We start from the raw sequence: 20,618 nt of genomic DNA, 5'->3' as shown, positions 1-20,618 counted from the left end.
AAGTTTTTTGAAGGGATATAGATTTCATAAAAATTAGGAGGGCCAGGAGTTTAGCCTAGTGGTAGAGTGCTTGCCTACCATGCATGAAGACCCAGGTTCAATTCCTTGGCACTACATACATAGGAAAAAAACAAACTGGAAGTGGTGGTGTGGCTCAAGGGTAGAGCTCTAGCCTTGAGAAAAGTCCAAGGACAGTGCTCAGGCCTGAAATTCAAGCCCTACAAATGGCAAAAAAAAAGGAAATGAGAAATCAATATATTCAAGTGAAAAGAGTATGCTCCAAGAATCTAGAAGCCTAACTTTATTTAAAACAATGTTTTAACTCAGACAAATATTTTAAAAACAATTTATAAATTTCAAACAGAATCTATTTTGGTTTAAATATTACTTTTAATCCTTAATAGGCAGTAATTTGCAATCATAGAGACTTAATGTTTAGAGTAAGAGGGAATATTCATTTATATTTAAAGATTTGCTTCAAATCAGTTCACACTTTAGACCTTATCTGTTCTTTTCTTAGTTAATTCCCACATGGACTTTTTTCTCTAATGCTATGATAGGGCATTATGGTATCTGCAATTATCACTGAAGTATGAAACCGAGTATCTGGGACATATGCCTGAGGGAAGTCTTTCTAATACACAAAAAATATTGAAGATATTTTGGTGTCACAGATGTTTTGTTATTGAAGATATTTCAGTATCACAGATGTTTCACTTTCAAACAAGCTTTGGACCATAGAAGCTGCAATAGGAAGAGAGATTTCCTGTCCCCATCAGTGAGATGGAGAAAATTGCTCTTATTTCCAAAATGTCACTTTCCCTCCTTTCCTTAATATAGGTTAGTACAAATGTATTGGATCATTCTAAAAATTTAATACACCCCTAGAGAAAGTCAGTGTTTCCTTTTCCTGCTTTTTATAGGTCAGCTTGAGACTGTTATTAATTTGCCAAAATTTTAACAAATCACCATCTAAAATATTCATATAGGCTCATTATATAATGAAACACTAATTTTATAAAAGTATGGTTCTGCTCTTTATGTGCTTTTTGCTCAAAAATATCTACTGATTCTCTCTTTTTCAAAAGAAGGAAGGCCCTTACTATATTACCCAGAATGAGATCAATCAAGCTAGGGAATTTTCTTTTTGTTCTCATTCATTTCTCAAACTTTTCTGCTAAAGCATTAAAATGCTTTTCTTCATGCCTTTCCCTTCCACATTAAATTTTGTATACACTCAACACTCTTCCATGAAGGAAATCCACCCTCCTTTTACTGAATATATCATTATTGACCCTGATAAAAGTAATTCTTCTTCCATCACTTAATTATATTTAATTATCCATTCTATCTTCATAGTTTTTAGTTCTAATGGCATACAATACTCTTTTGCAGCAGAAAATATCATTGGACACTTGACAAGTTGGCAGGAAGCCTTGATTCACATCTTAATGCAGTAAAAAGAAACAGCTATAAATTGGAATGTGAATCAGGAAAAGCCCTTCACCATGTTCAACTGATTTTGCCCTAAGTTTTACATGTTCTTATTTACATATTCTGCATATCACCCTGCAGGAGAAATTTTCATATGCCTGAGAGCACAGCTTCACATCAGCACATAACCTTGCATGTCGAAGAAGAAATGTATTTTCTATGTTAGTGTGCATCCCTTGTAAAAGACAGGATGGAATTGAGAAAGACAGAATAAATGAGATGATGAAAGAAAACTAGTTGTCTAAATCTTTGCCTTGGCTTTTAATCCATTCCTCAGTTTCCTTGTGTGGAAAAAAAGTGATATCAGAAATGACTCTGAGTCATTTTTACATACTTGGAAAGTCACCTTAACAATCATTGTTATTGGGTTTCAGTGATAATACACAACAAAATGATTACCAAAAGTAAGTGACACTTACTCTGCCTAAAACCTTTCTTCCTGCTTCTGGGATTAATTAAAGTATCAATTTTTCCAGCAAGACTTTTTCTTTTAATCAATCTCCTAAATCAGTTCTGCTAAAAGGGTCCCTCTGAAAGCACCCATCAGACTCTGCTACAATATCCAGATGCTGATACTGTCATGATATACTATGTCAATTTAATCCATATTTCTATCCTAGAGCTAAAAAAGTCACAGTCACATTTGTTTAATAAAGACTTGGTGAGTAAGTAGATAGAAGAATTTAAAAAGTCGTTAAATAGAACAGAAAATCATCTTAATCAAATATGTACTAAAGTAAAATCCACATTTAAAATAGAATCCACATATATGAACACCACATGCATAAACACCTACACACATGCACTGTGTGTTGTCTAGTTGAAGATTTGCTATATTTTTCATATGGGCCTTGAATACTTCAAATGAAATGATATTCCTCTTTAGTCATCTAAGTAACTGACACTATTATTGCATTACATTTTTATCTCACTCTAAGATATATTTGCTAGAAAAATAAAAGTAGAAAAATAAACCAATAAAAGATCAATTTCTTTAGTTTAGGGAGCAAGAATAGAATGCTCATGCATTCACATCTTGAAACTTTCTTTTGAATGTTAGAGAACAAATATAGCTGTCTATATAATATAAGGAAATATATTTGTAACACTATTGTAATTAGAATTTGGTGTATAAATACATTATTATTTGCTTATTTTTGTAAGATGGTTTTGAGTTTATGATGTTTTAATGAATTTTTTTCCTCTCACTTTCTTATTTTTTCTCATATTGTTTCCTGCTCAAATTGGTCTATCCTTTATTGAGTATATTTTTTTCAAGGCCATAGAAGGAATAAGCTGGGGAAAAGAAGGAACTAATACTCTAATCTTCCAGTTTATGTTCTTTCTTTTATAACAATTTTTATACAAAACCTGTTCTTTTCTATTTACACAAACAACTCAAACGCAAATTGAAAACATTGAGAAGATCTTGTCTAGGAGCAAATGGTATTTTGCATTTTGGATACTGGCATTTCTTTCTTATGTCATCTCATGGATTTAGTCAGTGGTTCATAGAACTGTGAAATATTCTCACTGCCAAGAATCATGCTCCATTTTGAAAACACCATTTTCCTCAAACATAACAAACTGTGTTATGGTTACATAATTTTGTACAAATGAATAGTGAAGTGCTTAAAAATCACATTTTAAAATACTACTAACTAAACACAACTAGTTGACGTTTTAAAGTGCCAAATGCTAAGCCAGGTACTGGTGGCTCATACTTGTAACTCTAGCTAATCAGGAAGCTAAGATCTAATGATCAGAGTTTGAAGCCAATCTCAGGCAAAAAAGTTATTGTGAGACTATCTCCAATAATCACTCAAAAACCTGAAGTGGTGCTGTGGCTTAGGTTGTAGAGCACTAGTCTTGAGCACAAAGAGGCTCAGAGACAGCACCCAGGCCCACAACTGACCAAAAACATAAAATAAAAAAAAAAGCCCAAGCTAGAAAATATAACAATTAACTTCATAGAGTGCTGCTCTTATTACTCATAATACATTTTTCTACTAAATCATATGAATTCAAAAGAAACTTCTCATCTAAATGACTCTTGCCACTTAAGTTTTAAAAAAAAGCAAATTCTAAAATAGAAAAATGTATTGTCAATGCTGTGACTGTCACTTGATATTTCAGAAATTACTAGGAAAAGATGATAGAGATTAAACAACAAATTGCATAGTGCCACTTTATCTGCCACATATGGATTAGTTATATTTCTTCAGGAAACACATGCTAGAAATGTTCATGTATTATTACTATTCACCAAAATGGCAAGATAAATTTCTGTTACCTGAAGTACAAATTAAGAAAGATATATAAGTGGAAATGAAAATAAACTAAAGTAGCTGGAGTAGATTATTTTTTTAAAATCAAGGCATAAGATATGATCACTGAGTACCCCATTTCTCTTTCTAAGCAAGGCTCTTTTATGCAGACATGTACTTTATTAGAATTAACTATAATAAATATAAACTAAACCGCAGAAGAAGAGAGGTTGTGTCTAGTGAGAGAGAAATACCTGGAGAGATAAATGAACTTTTCGTAATTACTTAAGGAGAATTTACTGGATCTATTTTTCTATGAGGCAATACTGAGTGGTAAATCTAGTTTAGTATTTATGATGCCCCAGATATTATTCCAAAAATGCACTTCATACATCTCAAGTATTCTTATTCAGTAGTCTTATGATGTAGGCATTCTTAATAGCCCTACTTTACAGAGTAGGTAATTGGTTAAAGATCTGCTAAGCTGTGGAAGAGGATTTCAAATGCCATCCGGATTGAGGGTCTGTGCCCCTTTGTGCCATGCTGAAGTAGGTCTCTGTAATGCTACTGATTTAGTCAAACAAATTTTAGACAGATAATGAGTTTCAGATTTAAAATGTAAACAGTTCAAAATCTCACGATGTGATTCAGCATCAGCTATAGTACTTTATAGCCTCGTTGGAGTTATTCTGGGATAAGTCATTAATTGTGTTGGTCTAGCTGGTAAAAACACAGAGAAATAGAAATCTTTCCAAAATCTAAAGCAGAAAAAGGCTAACATTCTTTCTCCGTTATACTTAATACTCCTTACAAAGTATAACTTGGAATTAAGTGAGAAGTGCTAAATGACATGTTGACACATCCAATTAGTCAAATCAAAGTTTTTATCCTTCATTATCAAAGCAGACAAATTTTTTGAAATAGACAGCAATTTAAGCATTAAATTTGAATTATATAGTTATATATAACTATATAATTTGAAAATTTCTAGAAAAGAAATTTATAATATTCGGTTTTGATTATTATTTAGATTTGACAGACTGTGTTGATACTTGGAAAAGAATACTATCCATCATAGAAAATTGCCACTGCTTTGTGCTGACATATAGAGAATACTTGGAGACTTTCTGATTTTCATGTAAAAGTACTTCCATGTCAATTATTCTCACTGTGGATTTTTACTTGTAGAGCTCTAATGAAAGCCTGAGGCATTTCCTCATCAGTACTAAACACATACACACACATACAGCACAGCATCTTAGAGAAAAAATAAAGATTATTTTATTTCATTACTTCAACTTTCAAATTATAACACTGGAGTCAGTTAGAGATGCTTTAGTGAAATCATGTTGAACAACTCCCAGGATGAGGCTAAATGAAAGGATCTCCAGGATAGGGAAGCAAGGGCTTTATCGTATGTGATTGTTGTTCTTAATGTCCTATGTTATTTCTCTTCTCTTTGGTTGCCCATTTGGTTAATCTCATATTGTTACTGTATCTGACTTTGTTACCTGTATATACATTTATTTGTTTATTTGAAATTGGCATCGATGTGTGAGAAATAATACACCTGATATCTGGCGAGTATAACTGTAACCCCACTGTACATTACAACAAAAAATAAATATAGCTATATAGAAAAAAGTCAGAGAAAAGAGAAAGAAGAGAAGGAAGATTTTTTTTCATTGTATTTAGTAGAAGGGTTACATTATATTCACCAGAGAGAAGGCGCATTACTTCACATACATTGATACCCTTTCTCATGTCTTGGTCCCCATTTCCTTCTCCCCACCCCCCGCTTCTCATCTTGTTTTCCTCCTTTGCCTATCGGACTTCAAATAACCAAATATGCATATACAATATATCAGATAACCAATTGAAATACTGTAACAATATGAGATAACCAAGGGACAGCAAAAGAGATGAGAGATAACATAGCACATTAAGGACAACAATCACTTGTTATATGGCTTTTGTGAGAAAGAAGATTCTTGAAGATATATTTTTCATATCCCACTTCTAAAAACTGGAAAAATAACAAAACAAGATAATGTATGTGTTAGCCTGATTCTGCCATTTCCAAATTTTATCTCTGGAACAATTCTGCAACAGTAGTATACAGACTTCATTTCTTTGTTTGATGCCTTGCTGTTTGTTCTTGTACTGTCCACTTCAAGCTCAAATCCCTATGCTTTTCCAAATCAAAGCACTGAGGGAACATAATTTTTTTCCTTATATTCTATATAGGAATTATAAGAAATGGCGAGTAGAGTTTAGCAATTACTTAATTTATCCATTACACACACATGCATTTATGTGAATACACATAGACACACAGACACACAGACACACACACACACACACACACACACACACACACACACACACACACACACACGCACATTTTGGTCAGACTTTTCAGTGTCATTTATGTCTTAAGACCAGGAACAACTTATTACTAGTATTTGGTTATTCATCAACCAGTCTTAGATTTCATTGTTTCCCTTCAACCAAATTTATTTGAGTGTAATCTCTGCTTTTTTCATGCAGACAGTGCAGTTTATGGGAAAAAGTGATGCAGATACCTTATCTGCAACATTGGCTATTTCTATCACTGGACAATATTTCTTCAGCCAAAAGGAATAAAATATTTCAGAGCCAATGGTTTTAATGCATCCACATTTAACCAAATAATGAATTTAGGATGTGTTATATTAAATGGCCACTATTTTATTGTGTCACTACAGTCAAAATTATCACTTTGTAGAGAGATAATTTTTAGAAAATACAAATATGAATGATTTTTAAAGCTTATTGCAAAGGTGGTATTTCTGCTTTTTACCCTGGTTGTAAGATTATTTTCATTACAGAACAAATAAGAAATAATATTGAAATTCTCAACCAAACATCTCTAAATCAATAGTGAGAGGTATAATAAAATATCAACAGTGTTTTTTAATGATGAGTTGCTGTATTGTAATATTGTACTATTTTACTATTGTATTCTTGTTTATTTTGTGTTGTGGTATAAATCTTTGTTAATATTTGCTTTAATAAAATCTTTCATTAGATTTCTAGAAGCAGAGCTATGTGAACAGTAACTACTTATATAATTAATAATATATACACATACATATGAAATATGTATATATAAAAATGGTATACGTTTGTGATGATATGTAGCATATGAACTCACAAATATAAGCTCAGCTTTGTTATGAATTACCATACACTTATAGTACAAGAGTATTTTACTGTGATAATAGCATAGTTTTGTATAGTGTACTTTGAGCAGTCATACATACTATTATGCTCCTTTACCAGCCTTTCTCCTTGCAGCTCTTCTTACAGCTTGGTGATTTTCATTATGTTGTTATGTTTTGGAGAGTTTTGAACTTTTATAAGAAACTGCTTTTCTTCTAGAAACTTAGTTATAACTAAGGAAATTGATTAAAAATAAGCTATGAGAGCCATGACCAAATACTACACTTCTTGAGAAAGACCATGTCAAAACCCAACAAAATCACTACTAGAAAATGGGTACTTGGAAGAAGGGAGGAGAATGCTGAGAGGAGGGAAAGAAGAATGAAGGAGGGGGTTAGAGGGAAAATGCATTGTATATTCCACCCCATAACTAGGCCAAACTCCCAGTCCCAATTAACTCATTTTTTTAAGAATCTGTGTTGCTCAAGAGGTCAAGAGATTCAAATTCAATGGTGAGTTGATTATTTCCTACCTGTATTTTATAAAAGGCACAGAAATGCCAAGGAGATATTTGTATAAGACAAATCCTGGATTTTTTAAGATGGTCACTGCTATTATATTACTTGAACTACTAATAAATAGGCAAGTGCCATATGAACCCTTCATAATAAATATTTAAATATCAGTCCCAGAAGTAATATCTAATTTGTATTATTATCATTCAGATTTTAACATTAATAACCATCTATATCTAGGATCCTAGAGAAATTATATATGAAGGTACTACCATGTATCTTCATTTAATTATATGAATGAAATTAACTTAAATTCAAATTTATGACATTTTTGTAATTTTGTAGGCATGACTATAAATGTCATCATTACAGAATTTTCTGCATGTTTCCTTAAACATATCTTCATGAATATATTCTTTGATAGAATGAAAATCTTTAAAAAGTAAACAAAAATTGCCCCATGACATTTCCTCAAATTCAGAAATGATAACCTTGTTTTTCTAATATTATGTCACCTACATGAAATTCTCTAGCAAAATTGTTGAAACTGCATTGACAATCCATACCCTAAAATCAGAAGATCTTGTATTTCTATAACTTGCTGTCAGCACAGACTGCCTAAAAATTGAGAGCCCTATTGTACAAATTTCACTGATCTTGGTCTGAATAAATATATACAGTAAGTAAGGTATTTCAAATGTAAATGAACTTTACAAATAAATGGCACACCTTCAATCCATTTTCAAGGAAAGATCTTGTTTTTGCTTTGCAGATGTTAGCTGAAAGCCTAAGCCGATAAATGACTTAACTTTAATGAAATGCTTCAGTACCCACTTATAGGATTTGTGCAATCGCTTTTAAATTTGGGTAAAAATACTTAGTGCAACTCTATTTTAGAATTATTTAGAAAGTTGAGCTTGAAGTTTAGGCTTTATTTTATCATTAGACACTTCACTTACTTATTCATTCTTCTTTTCTGAGAAAAAAATCTATTTTTTTGTCCACAAAACCAAAAAATCAGAAATTGATGAAGATGTATGATAACTTATATAAATAGGAATCCATTCACTTTTCCAATATTGTCTTGGCAGAGTACAAAGTTATCTAAATCAATAGTATGACATTGAAAATCACATCAAGATGAAAGATAAAATGGCACAGATATTCTCATCGCTGGTCTGCAGAGGGACTGGAATCAGCATCTCTGGCTTGTACCACAAAAAGAATGTCAGCTTTAGAAAAATGATGAACCTCAGTAGAAAATGAGAGATTTAATTAGATCATGGAGCATGTCATAGATTAAAATCTGTCCTGCATTTTTCCATATGCATAGGAAGCCTAAATAACTGATTACTTTCAATATGTTTGATTTTTTTTTTTTTGCCAGTCCTGGGGACTGAACTCAAGGCCTGAGCACTGTATTTGGACACATTTTGCTCAAGGCTAGTGCTCTGCCACTTGAGCCACAGGGCCACTTCTGGCTTTTTCTGTGTATGTAGCATGTAGTACTGAGGAATTGAACCCAGGGTTTCCTGCATGCTAGGCAAGCACTCTACCCCTAGGCCACACTTCTGGCCCCTATGTTTGAAATTTTGACTATTCACTCCTCATTTATTTTTGCCAATCCTGGGCTTGAACTTAGGGCCTGAACACTGTCCTTTGGCTTTCTCAAGGCTAGAGTTCTACCACTTGAGCTACAGTACCACTTCTGGCTTATTTCTATGTATATACGAACTGAGGTACTGAAGAATCAAACCTGGGACTTCGTGCATGCTAGGCAAGCACTCTACCACTAGGCCAAACTCAGCCCACTATTCACTCTTAATCCTAAATTTTTGTATCCTATCCTTCCTTCTTACTGGAGAGTCAGAATTAGAGGATGTTTGTTTCATTAAACACATACCTATTCACTGTCCCACCTAGTCTATCTTCATAAACATATGTGATCAATTCTAGATTTTCTTTTAGGGTAAAAGATGGGGACATTTAAAAGAGACTATGAAACTACTTTTCAATATGTTGCTATTATGGAATAAAGAACAAGCAGTGAAAAATGTTTCCCAACAGTATCAACTGACAGTTTGATTAGAAAGTCCCCAGTCTTACCCTAAGTAATGAAAGGTCCAGAACATTCTGGGGTTGCAAAATCCCCCACACCCCTGATTCATTTCTTCATGAATCAGAATGCTTGGATGATGAAAAGCCATTAACATTCAAATACCAAAGAGGAAGCTGGTGCCCTTATACCTTGCTGGCAAGTCTGGAGAGCATCATGTTTCTGCAGCTTTATGTTTTTCTTGAGAATTTTTCCCCCATTCATCCTGCTTGTTCTTGTAACATTACTGTTCTCAGGTTACTTAAGGATGTATAAAATTCAGTGCTCCAAGTTTTCTCTCTGTTCTCTTGTCCAGTGAGCTCTAAATTCCTTGACCCCCACCTCTCTCTCTCTCTCTCTCTCTCTCTCTCTCTCTCTCTCTCTCTCTCTCTCTCTCTCTCTCTCTCTCTCTCTCTCTCTCTCTCTCTCTCTCTCTCTCTCTCTCTCTGTGTCTCTCAGAGATGCAAGAGGGACTTCCTGTGCACAACAAGTTAAATGAGAAAAACAGAAGATGAGAAATGTGAATCCTACCATATATTATGGCAGAGGTTGTCAAAAGAGGCATATATGTAGATGGTCAGGTTTTGGTCACCTTAAATTATTTCTTAACAAGTTGCTAATTTCAGTCCTATAGTTCTTCATTCTTACAATCTGTTTATGATTTCTAGAGTAAATTTTTGCATCCTGAAATGTTTTGTTAAGTGAGACATTAATACTATTATTTATTTGAATCATACAGTGGGAATCATTTTCCTTAGTTGCGTCAGAGGAATACTGGGATGTAATAGGATTATGGCACGAGGTAAGGATGAGCATGCTGATGACTTAATGCTTTACATCTTTAGCTTCCTTCAATCCTGCTTAGAATATATTCTGTGAATTTCTAGACACCGTCAGTTCAAACACCTATCAACGACAGTTCAAACATCCACCCACTTGCCAGATTAGTTTGTCCCTTTCTTATATTAACTTCTGGACCGTCAATCTGGTGATTCTGTCACTTGAGGATACATATACTTTCTTATCATGTTTTCAGCTTCAGTTTTCCTTTATCTCCTGGTATATGACTTTACAAATGTCTAGTGAAACAAGTAATGTGCTACAGCATGAGCACATAGAGTATTTAAATTTTATAAATGTAATATTATGTGATTTTTGCTGCTTTGTTAAACACCTTTAAATGGAGAAAATATGCATTTTATTTTTCATAGTTTATAAAGAATACTTTGTACATTACTCAAATATTTTTCTGCACATATATTAACTAGCTCTTTTTTAAAAATATAGCACATTAATTTTGAAACCAGAATTTGATGTTGTTGTAGACATCTGCTTCAAAAAAAAGGAAAAATGTATTTGCCTACTTAACAAACTAAAAGTAAGTAAATAAATAAATATGCTAGCAGTATTGATCATTTCCGGTGACTTTTGTTGATGGAGACATGCTGAGAGAGTATTTGACTACAATACAGGTTGATTCCACTAGATACCAAGTTACAATAAAATGCTATTTAACAAAAAAAAACAAAAAATAATCATAAAAAATGATAAAAATTCAGCCTAGCACATACAATCCAACCCTATGTCCATAATTTTCATTATTTTAAATTAGGTCTTGTTAGATATTTATAATTACCATGCAGTTTTTAAAGTGCTGCTGAGAAACATATTCCATTGTAAGGTCAGCTGGTAATATGAACATATTTTGTATGCAGCTACAGGAAGAAGCTTCTGCAGACAGCTTGCAGAATTCTGTCTTGGTCAATGGACGATAATGTAAAATTAGAAGTTTAGCTCCAAGCAATAATCTTACTGTTTGTATTCTATTTTCTGTAAAATATACTGGATAAAACAGAAATAAGAAGCTAATAACAATTTGTCAGGCCAATTATGAGAAACATTAGCAGTGTTATCATTGATCCCTGGCATTTTAGACTATTAAATATAAACAGTGGTTACATGCTTAAACTCTTTAATGTCATTTAAGTTTGTACGTTGTAAAAAATCCTTTTTTATTTGAAATAAGGAGACTCTAAATATAAACCCCATTGCTTTGATGCTAGAGCTTAATGAGTCTTGGCAAATTTCATTGAAATTGTAATGAAGACCAAGAAACTCAGTCCACAGTCTGCATTAAGGAAAATCTATAAAGGTATGTATCTAGATAGTCATAATTGTTTTATTGTGTTATCATTTTTTAATTTTTTCCCATAGGGTGAAATGGATGTTTTTACTAATTTTATCATCTATGGAGTGTAAGCAAGAGGTTTTTGTTTTTTCAGGAGTGTGCTTCAAATGAGAAAAACAGGCCATTTAAATAAACAGTATTTGCATTACAAAAATAATGTGATAATGGTGATCAAAAATTTCTCCACCAAACAAGCATTGTTTTTCCTTTGTAAGAAACGTATTGGCTAGGTAGCAATTGCCAGTCTAAGTACCCTAGAGCATGTTCCATTTGACTATGATCACTGGACGATAGTCTGGGCAGCAAATTATTACTGAGTAAAACTAAGAGCTTGTAATTCACGCCTTAAGGTACTGATTTTCAATGGTCTCATAAAACAAAGCAAAATGAGTCCACAAAAATGGAACAGGAAATATGGCTGAATAATACCATTGCTGCAGTATGGAAATCTTTGGCCAGAAAATCATATATAAAACAAAGCAGCAGGCTTTGGTCAAATACATAACAGTCATTTGTGCCGCATTTTGAAAATGAATTTAACTCTGATTCCTAACCATGACTCAGTTGTATAAACATGCACAATGACTGTTTTGGTATGAGGAATAGTGGACATAAGTAGCTCAGTAGCTTCACATATTTCCCATGTCTTACCCCTAAATTACCGAAATTTATTCCCAAGTTCTTTATGACTACTTTTCTTTAACCTTAACTTCTTATTTAGCCTTACATTACTTACATCTGAATGTATATTTTTTATTCTTTGTCTTAGATATTTGAAGGTTAACTCTTAATTTCTCATTGAACCAAAACTTTCTAACTTAAAAGTAACATCTTTTGACAGAAAAAGGATCTCTCAATGCATTTATAAAAATTCTTTGATGTAACTGAATACCTAATGACTTATAAATAGTAACAAAGACTCAAGTTTCTAAGATGTAATTTAAAAAACTGCTTTTCCTTAAAAGCTGAATAAGACAAGATTTCACTTGCACTTCTACCCCCCTCAGCGATGGTTCCAGCATAAAATCACTTGAGGAAAATGATTAGACTCATAAACACTTATCCAAAAGCAGAGAAAGATTCACATTCTAATATTGCAATTTGACTATGGGTATGTGGTTGTCATTATTTTCTTGTCTCTCTGAATATTATTTTCTGATTTCTTTCACCCGTTGAGTGTAAAAATATGACTAGTTTGCATTCAGAGGTAGAGATGTGAGAGATCAAGTACAGGTGTCACTCTCAAAGTGAATAAGAACTAGCCAAATGGTCTTGTAACTCTTGCTTTTGTCTAAGAGTAGAACTAAAAGAAATTGTCAAAAGGGAATTAAAGTATTTTGTAGTCAAAATGTTCAAACTTATTTTTTTTAGAATCTACTTGCACAGTCTCCACTATATGGAGACTGTGGCCTGAGGCTCTGTCCATGTTAAGGACCACAGAGGATCTCAAGGTTGCTGATTGACTGTGATCAATCACATGAAAAAAAAAAATAAGGTTAGTTATTGCTCTTATGTTTAACCACATCTATTTAAAGGATATTAGAAGTGTTAACTTTTAAATTATTTTTGATGTCTTTAAGTCAATGATATTTCTCTGTACACTCAATATTTAGTAATGTAGAAATATAGTAAACATATTTGCCTTTTAAGTTCATAACTCATGATTTTAATGTAAGTAATCTCTGAATGTAACTATTATGTAGTTACCTGGAGATATATTACAAGAGCTTTGTGCCGATTAATTCATCACACATGCTGAATATTGATTACTGTTCCTCTTTTTCCTTGAAAGGTCAGAAAAATGGGAGCTTCTGGGGTTGATTGAGAAGAGTGAGATTTTTCAGAAATAAAACTAGAACTAGACATCGAAACACGAAAGGAAAACTGAAGGCATACACTGAACATAAACCTATGAAAAGAATTAACATTTATGCTGTGGTTTTTGAACAGAGCCATATAAAACTATTTTTGATTAGTAATTTGTCTTCAGGTGTTTAAAAAATGATACAAATAAACTTATTTCCTTGACTAAAGTATATATAGCAATCATATGATAAATGAATATTGCTTACAAACTAAAAGTGAAATTGTCAATCTCTAGAAGATAATCCACTCCACATAAGAAAATTAAGTTGTTAAACTATATAACTAAGGTGATATTCTCAGGATGACAGGAAAAATTTGTAGATGAACCAGTTTAACTGTTTTCATGAAGATGATCCCTTTAATACCATAGGTGGGTAAAAAAAATTCTAGTAAGCATTAATTCACAATTTAATATATACTGAGCACAAGCTGACAATATCAGTTTAATTGCTACATTGATGGAAGACAAACTATCCAGTTTCTATTCTGATTATTTGGATTTAAACCTTTCTAATAAGTTGGTCTCCGTTTCTATAATGCTCCATGGAGAATGCCATTTCTAGTGTTTCTCCAATTGATAAGAAACTTTTTTTCTTGATTCTACTTATTTGCCTATTTTATTTTTTTCCTAGCTTTTATTTTTTCTTTGAGAAAAGATGTCAAAGGTTTACCATGAAACCCACATTTCCATCATGGAGAAGAATCTCAGTTAACTGGAACCACACCAGGACCTTTCCTTGATTTCTCTGAAATATAACTGAGCTAAATGCAGTGTTATCCACCCCTGTGCACCTATGTCCTTTTCTTCAACATAGCATATTTAAGAAATCCACGTTTCTTATTAGTCATATTGAGACATGATTAAATCTGTTTTTGTTGTCAAAAACTTACACATGAAATTCACAGAGATGAATATTTTGCATGACTCCTCCAAAACAGATGAACATCACTTATGAAAAAAATAACAGAAACACCTCATCCAAAGTCCTAGAGTCAGGACTTGCGTAGCTTACTTTTAAAGTGAGAATGAGGAAAGAGTAAAATGGATATATGCAAAAGAGAGAGAAGCAGGTATCAAAGAGGAAATTCAGAGTAAGCCAAGGTCACAGAAGAGCCCAGATTTCACCACTCCTTAAAAGCAATTTTAGGAACACTGCAGACTTTTTTTTCCCACTACACATGACTAATTAGACAGTTCGTGCTCTGAAAACAGTATGGGCATAGAAGCTGTTGTCCAGCTTGAAGCCTGTGTATTTGCGAATATCTTCTCAGATGTAAACCAACAGCCTTTTCACATTCTTGAATGCAAAATAAATAATGGGAACTTCTGGGAAATAATGCTAAAAATATACAGGAGCTGGTGGATCATGCCTGTACTCTTAGCTATTCAGGAGGCTGCAATCTGAGGATCACGGTTCAAAGCCAGCCCAGGCACGAAAGTCCAGGAGACTTATCTCCAATTAACCAACAGGAAATCAGAAATGGTGCTGTGGTTCAATGTGGTAGAGCACTAGCCTTGAGCTCAAGAGTTAAGGATAGTACCTAGGCCCAGAGCTCAAGCCCCATAACCCCCATCCCAAAGTTCATGTCAGAGTTGTCAATACAGAAAGAAATATTCTATCATATCATGTAGTTTAAAAGATGCACTCTACAAGTATCTAGCTGCTCAAACACATTAAACTAGGACACACATTTTATAAGGAAATGTTACAGCTGTGTTGTTCATAGGTCAAAATAGAAACCATATGGGAATGTTTTTAGCAGAAGGCTATATTTAAAACAAGTAAGCCATTTTTGGAAAGTACTTAGAGTGAATATTTCCATTTTCAAAGTTTTTTAATTGTTTTTCCAATGTAACTTTGGATTGATTCTGTACTCCAAAATAATCTGAATGCATTTAAAGAAGTCAATTTCCTGAGGCCAAGTGATGATATACTTCAGCTTATGTTTTTACTGGGGATTCTACCAGAACCTGATATGATTCATATTTCTCTGTAAGTTCACGGCATTCACACAAAATTATCTTGCAGAGAAAGGCTCTAATTTTCTTTTTTTTCTTTTTTGGCCAGTCTTTGGCCTTGAACTCAAGGCCTGAGCACTGTCCTTGGGCTTTCTCAAGGCCACAGCACCACTTCTGGCAATTTCTATGTATATATGGTACCGAGGAATTGAACCTGGGTCTTTGTGAATGCTAGGCAAGCCCTCTATCACTTGGCCATATTCCCGGCCCCAAAGACTCTAATTTTCATATAGTTTTTTTTTTAATCCTGGTACATATGAAAACAGGAAGAACTTAGGAATTTAAACCTGAAAAAAAGATGCTTTGTTTGCTTGTTTGGCATCTTTTTTTTTGGTTATCTATAAACTAAAATGATTGATGCTGGAAATCACAAGAAAACAATTTTTTAATTATGTAAAAATCATGTTTATTAAAATAGCTAACTCATGCTATCACACTTCTAGTTTTAAATAAAACCTTTCCTAATAAATAAAATATTATGCAAAATAGTGACCACTACCCAAATTAAAACATCTAGAGATGTTGGAACATAACAATTATTTTAAATTTAAAAAAATTACTTGAGGGGCTGGGAGTTTGGCCTAGTGGTAGAGTGCTTGCCTAGCATGCACGAAGACCCGGGTTCAATTCCTTGGTACCACATACACAGAAAAAAGCTGGAAGTGGTGCTGAGTCTAGCCTTGAGAAAAATCCAAGGACAGTCTCAGGCCCTGACCTCAAACCCAGGACTGGCAAAAAAACAACAACAACAACAAAATTTACTTGAAAGTATACTTCAGTGTGTTGTACCTATTATAATGATCAAAATTTTAGCTAGTCACATACCGTAGATCCAGACAACGTATTCCTGAGAATGGCTGAGAAAATTAAGCAAAACATTGTGTGTGGCAGTTTAAATATTCCCATATGTAAGAAAATCCGAAGTATAGGTCCAGTAATATGTGGAGCCCCAAAACATCTAAGTGATTATTTATGTAAAATATGGACCATTTGTGGCTTTTGAAATTCCATATAATTTTAATGAATTCTTTTAAACTTGCATATATATATACATATATATATATATATATATATATAGTGAATCATTGGACTTGAACTCTGGGCCTGGGCGCTGTCCCTGAGTTGTTCTGCTCAAGGCTACCACCTTACCCTTGAGCCAAGCCCCACTTCCCATTTTCTAGAGGTTAATTGGAGATAAGAGTCTCAGGTCCCTTTATGCCCCAGTTGGCTTTGAACCTTGATCCTCAGATCTCAGCCTCCTGAGTAGCTAGTATTACAAGCATGATCCACCATGCCTGGCTATATTTTCTTCATACCCATTAAGCTACTTTTTCTCTATTTTGCAAGACTTTTTACATTATGAATCTAGCAAGATATTTTCTTCCTAGTTTGGTTAATAAGGCCTCAAAAAATGATCATAGGTGGAAACATTCTCATATGTCATTAAGTTTTGTAACTAAAAAAAGTTAATTTTTAAAACCTCTACAAACAACAGCAATAAAACCACAATAACAACATCAAAAATACCCAAGATCATGCAACTGTCTAGAGTTAATAAAACTTTATAATTTCTAAAAAGAAAAAAGTGAAATAATAAAACCTGATTATATGATAATTACCAAATGATCCTGTGTTCAGGAATCTTAATTTCTATCGTCAGTTGAACTTTCTATTTGCAATTGCAGTACTTGGAAAACCCCTCACATTTTGAGACTCTGATCAGGCCAACCCTAAAGTGCATCTTTCAGAAAAATCAACAAATTCAGTAATAGGTAGAGGATATGAAACCATTTTGCTAAACTCTATGAACCACAGAGTTTCAGAGAACTAAGTAAAAAAAAAAAAAAGATGTAAAACACATTCTTGAAGGACAGGTCCTTGGGGAGGTTGCTCTGGCTTTCATTTCATGTAGATCTTTGTTTTGTGAGAGTCCACACTTCATTATTCTCTTTGAGTTCTACCTACACATTATGCTAAGATGACATATTATTTGCATGTGTGTATATGTGTATATATATATATGCATATGCATATATATGCATACACGTTTGACAGAGCTAGGTAACTCTAAGACTACTTATATACTTGCCACATTTTAGAACTCAGTCACTTACTTTACAGGAGACTGTGGTAGCTATCTGTAAGTGAGGCTATGAGTTGAAATTTTTCTATAGTATTCAAAATTATTCAGGTCAAATAATACCATATATTAAACCAGTGGTATGTTTGGCTTTATTGCTTTAGAAATACAATACTTCTGAACTTCCTAAATTAGTATATATTGAAACATTCATGATGGAAAACAGACTAATACAAAATAGGAGCACTGAAAAGCAAATACAAAGATCTGCAGATTTACATTCAAAACTAGCTCGGTTGGTATACTGTATATACCCATAAGTCCAGCTACAGAAAAGTTGAATCAGGGGGTTCAATTGACCCAAGAATTCAAGGCCGTGCTGGACAAGAAAAGTTGTTAAAACAAAACATAAGCTCATATATAAATTCACTTTGGTTAAGCACTTATAATTTTACTGAAATAACTTGTCAAGAAATACAGATTGGAGGAAACAAAAGCCATATAATGAATGACTGTTGTTCTTAATGTACTATGTTATCTCTCATCTCTTTTGCCATCCCTTGGTTATCTCATATTGTTACAATATTTCACCTTGTTATCTGATATATTTTATATGTGCTTAGTTAGTTATTTGAAATTGGAAAGGGAAGGGGGGAAATCAAGATAAGGGGGGGTGGGAGGAAAATGGGGACCATGTCATGAGAAAGAGTATCAATGTTTGTGAAGTTATGCACCTTCTATCTGGTGAATATAATGTAACCCTTCTATTAATCACAATAAAATAAAGAAATACTGATTGGAATCTAGTAATTCAGAAGAATGCTATTTTCTCATTTGATTCCTGTATTTGGAGAATATTCCATACATTTGTCTTTAACTCTTAATGAACTGTTACTGGAATACATATATAAGATGATAATCAACATTAATATTTCAAAGTATTCTAAATGTTATGTATTATACTGTAAGCTTTGTTAATAATGTACCATTCTTTTCAAAGTCAGCAAAATTTTAATTACCAGTGTTATTTATAATTTTATTGAAACCTCTTATATTATGAATATAATGAATGGTGATAATCTTGATCTAATTAAAACAAGGCAATTTACCTGTGTGGACTAAAACAATAGAAGAAAGTATCTGGAGTTGAAACATGAAATTGCAAGTTCTTGCAGGAAAGTGTCTCAATAACAAAACAAAACAAAAACACCTTAGTTCAGTATTCGTTACAGAATAAGAAGCAAACAATTTTGCACTCTGGGTCTAAAATTCTTTCTCTTTTAAGAATTCTATGCCTTGTGTTTAATAGCTCCCCTGAACCATCTTTTTCCTTCCCTGTCCATGATTCTGTCTTGTGTCTTTATTATTCTGTAGCAACTATAAGACTAAATTCAGACATGAACCACAGTACTTATAGGCTATATGTGTTTCCCTTCCCAACTTTTCTAAATTATTTTCCAATATACTACAAAGAGCTGCATGTGTACATAATAATTTATTTGTCTCCGTTCCTTCAAATGAGGCTGTAGCAACTCCTATTATTTCAGTCCTTAGTTTTCAATCTTATTTTTTTCCCTTGTATGAATGTCTTGCTTTGTCTTTGTCTCTGTGTCTCTGTGTCTTTTCTATTTCTCTAACAATTGTTATTTTATTTTTTAAAACCAGTTTAAATATGAAATCCACACTTCTTTGTGAACTTGAGGAAAAAATAATTTATTTGTACAAGCATTCCTCCTTATTATGCCTTACCATTATATTTGTTTCATCTTATTTTCTTTTCCTCCTCCCATTCTTTTATTCTCTCTTTCTCTCTCTTTCTCTCTCTCTCTGTGTGTGTGTGTGTGTGTGTGTGTGTGTGTGTGTGTGTACTTGAAATCATGGCCTCACACTCAGCATTCTTCTTTTTGGCTGGCACCCTACCAGTTGAGTATGCCTTAAAGCATGACAGTCTGCTGGTAAATGGGATATAGACTATCACAGAGTTGTGTGCCCAGCTGCCTTCAAACTGCAGTCATCCAAGTCTCCACTCCCTCAGTAGCTAGGACAAGCCTATGCAAATTTTTGCCTGTCCTGGGCCTTGAACTCAGGGGCTGAGCACTGTTCTCAGGCTTTCTCAAGGCTAGAGCTCTACTACTTGCATCACAGCAACATTTCTGGCTTTTTTTGTGTATGTGGTACAGAGGAATTGAACGTGGGTCTTCATGCATGCTAGGCAAGCACCCTACCTCTAGGCCAAACTCCTGGCCCCAGACTATGCATTTTTACCTTAGTGAGCAGATGGTGTCTGTTTTTCAGTCTGCAGTATCTGACTCTTTATACACATCCTATAAATACACAGAATTATCATCCATCAGGTATACTTTCTATACACTTATTATATAAGTGGTTAAATTTGGTCTTTTGGTCATTTATCACTTTTAGACAGGAGATTTCTTACCACATGTTATTAAACTTATATTGACAAGAGAATCATCTTGACTTGTGGAAGTGATTTTGGGATGAAGTATTGAATTGAACATATTATCTCCGAGACCTTCTTTGACACTAGAAGCCTCTTAGCTGAAGATGAATTCTAATTACTCCTTAAGTACATCTTCCATTTATACTCCCACAATATTGCCTATAACCCTTAGCATTTCTGTCTTATGTTTACTTATTACTTATCAATTTTACCATGGATTCTTATTACTCTGCAGCCTCGCTAAATGTAAAAATCAGTGATTGGGGCTGAGTGCTGGTGTCTCATGCCTATAATTCTAGCTACCCAAGAGGTTGAGATCTCAGGATTGTGATTCATAGCAAGCTCCAGCTGAAAAAATCAGAAGACTCTTACCTCCAATTAATCACCAGAGAACCAGAAGTGAGTACTAGTACTACCCATGAATGAAA

The 20,618-nt window shown here is 33.5% G+C and overlaps 1 protein-coding gene across 1 annotated transcript in view; it reads right to left on the bottom strand.

Annotated features, from left to right (window-relative positions):
- St8sia4 (ST8 alpha-N-acetyl-neuraminide alpha-2,8-sialyltransferase 4) overlaps window positions 1-20,618 on the bottom strand; it is an 82,978-nt gene that overhangs the window by 18,500 nt on the left and 43,860 nt on the right. The window lies entirely within an intron of this gene.

This window comes from Megascapheus bottae, chromosome 4 (assembly GCF_031878675.1).
Source record: "Megascapheus bottae isolate mThoBot1 chromosome 4, mThoBot2.hap1, whole genome shotgun sequence".
In the NCBI taxonomy this organism is placed as follows: domain Eukaryota; kingdom Metazoa; phylum Chordata; class Mammalia; order Rodentia; family Geomyidae; genus Megascapheus; species Megascapheus bottae.
The sequence above is the reverse complement of the archived record's forward strand: the minus strand, read 5'-3'. Positions and strand labels throughout refer to the sequence as shown.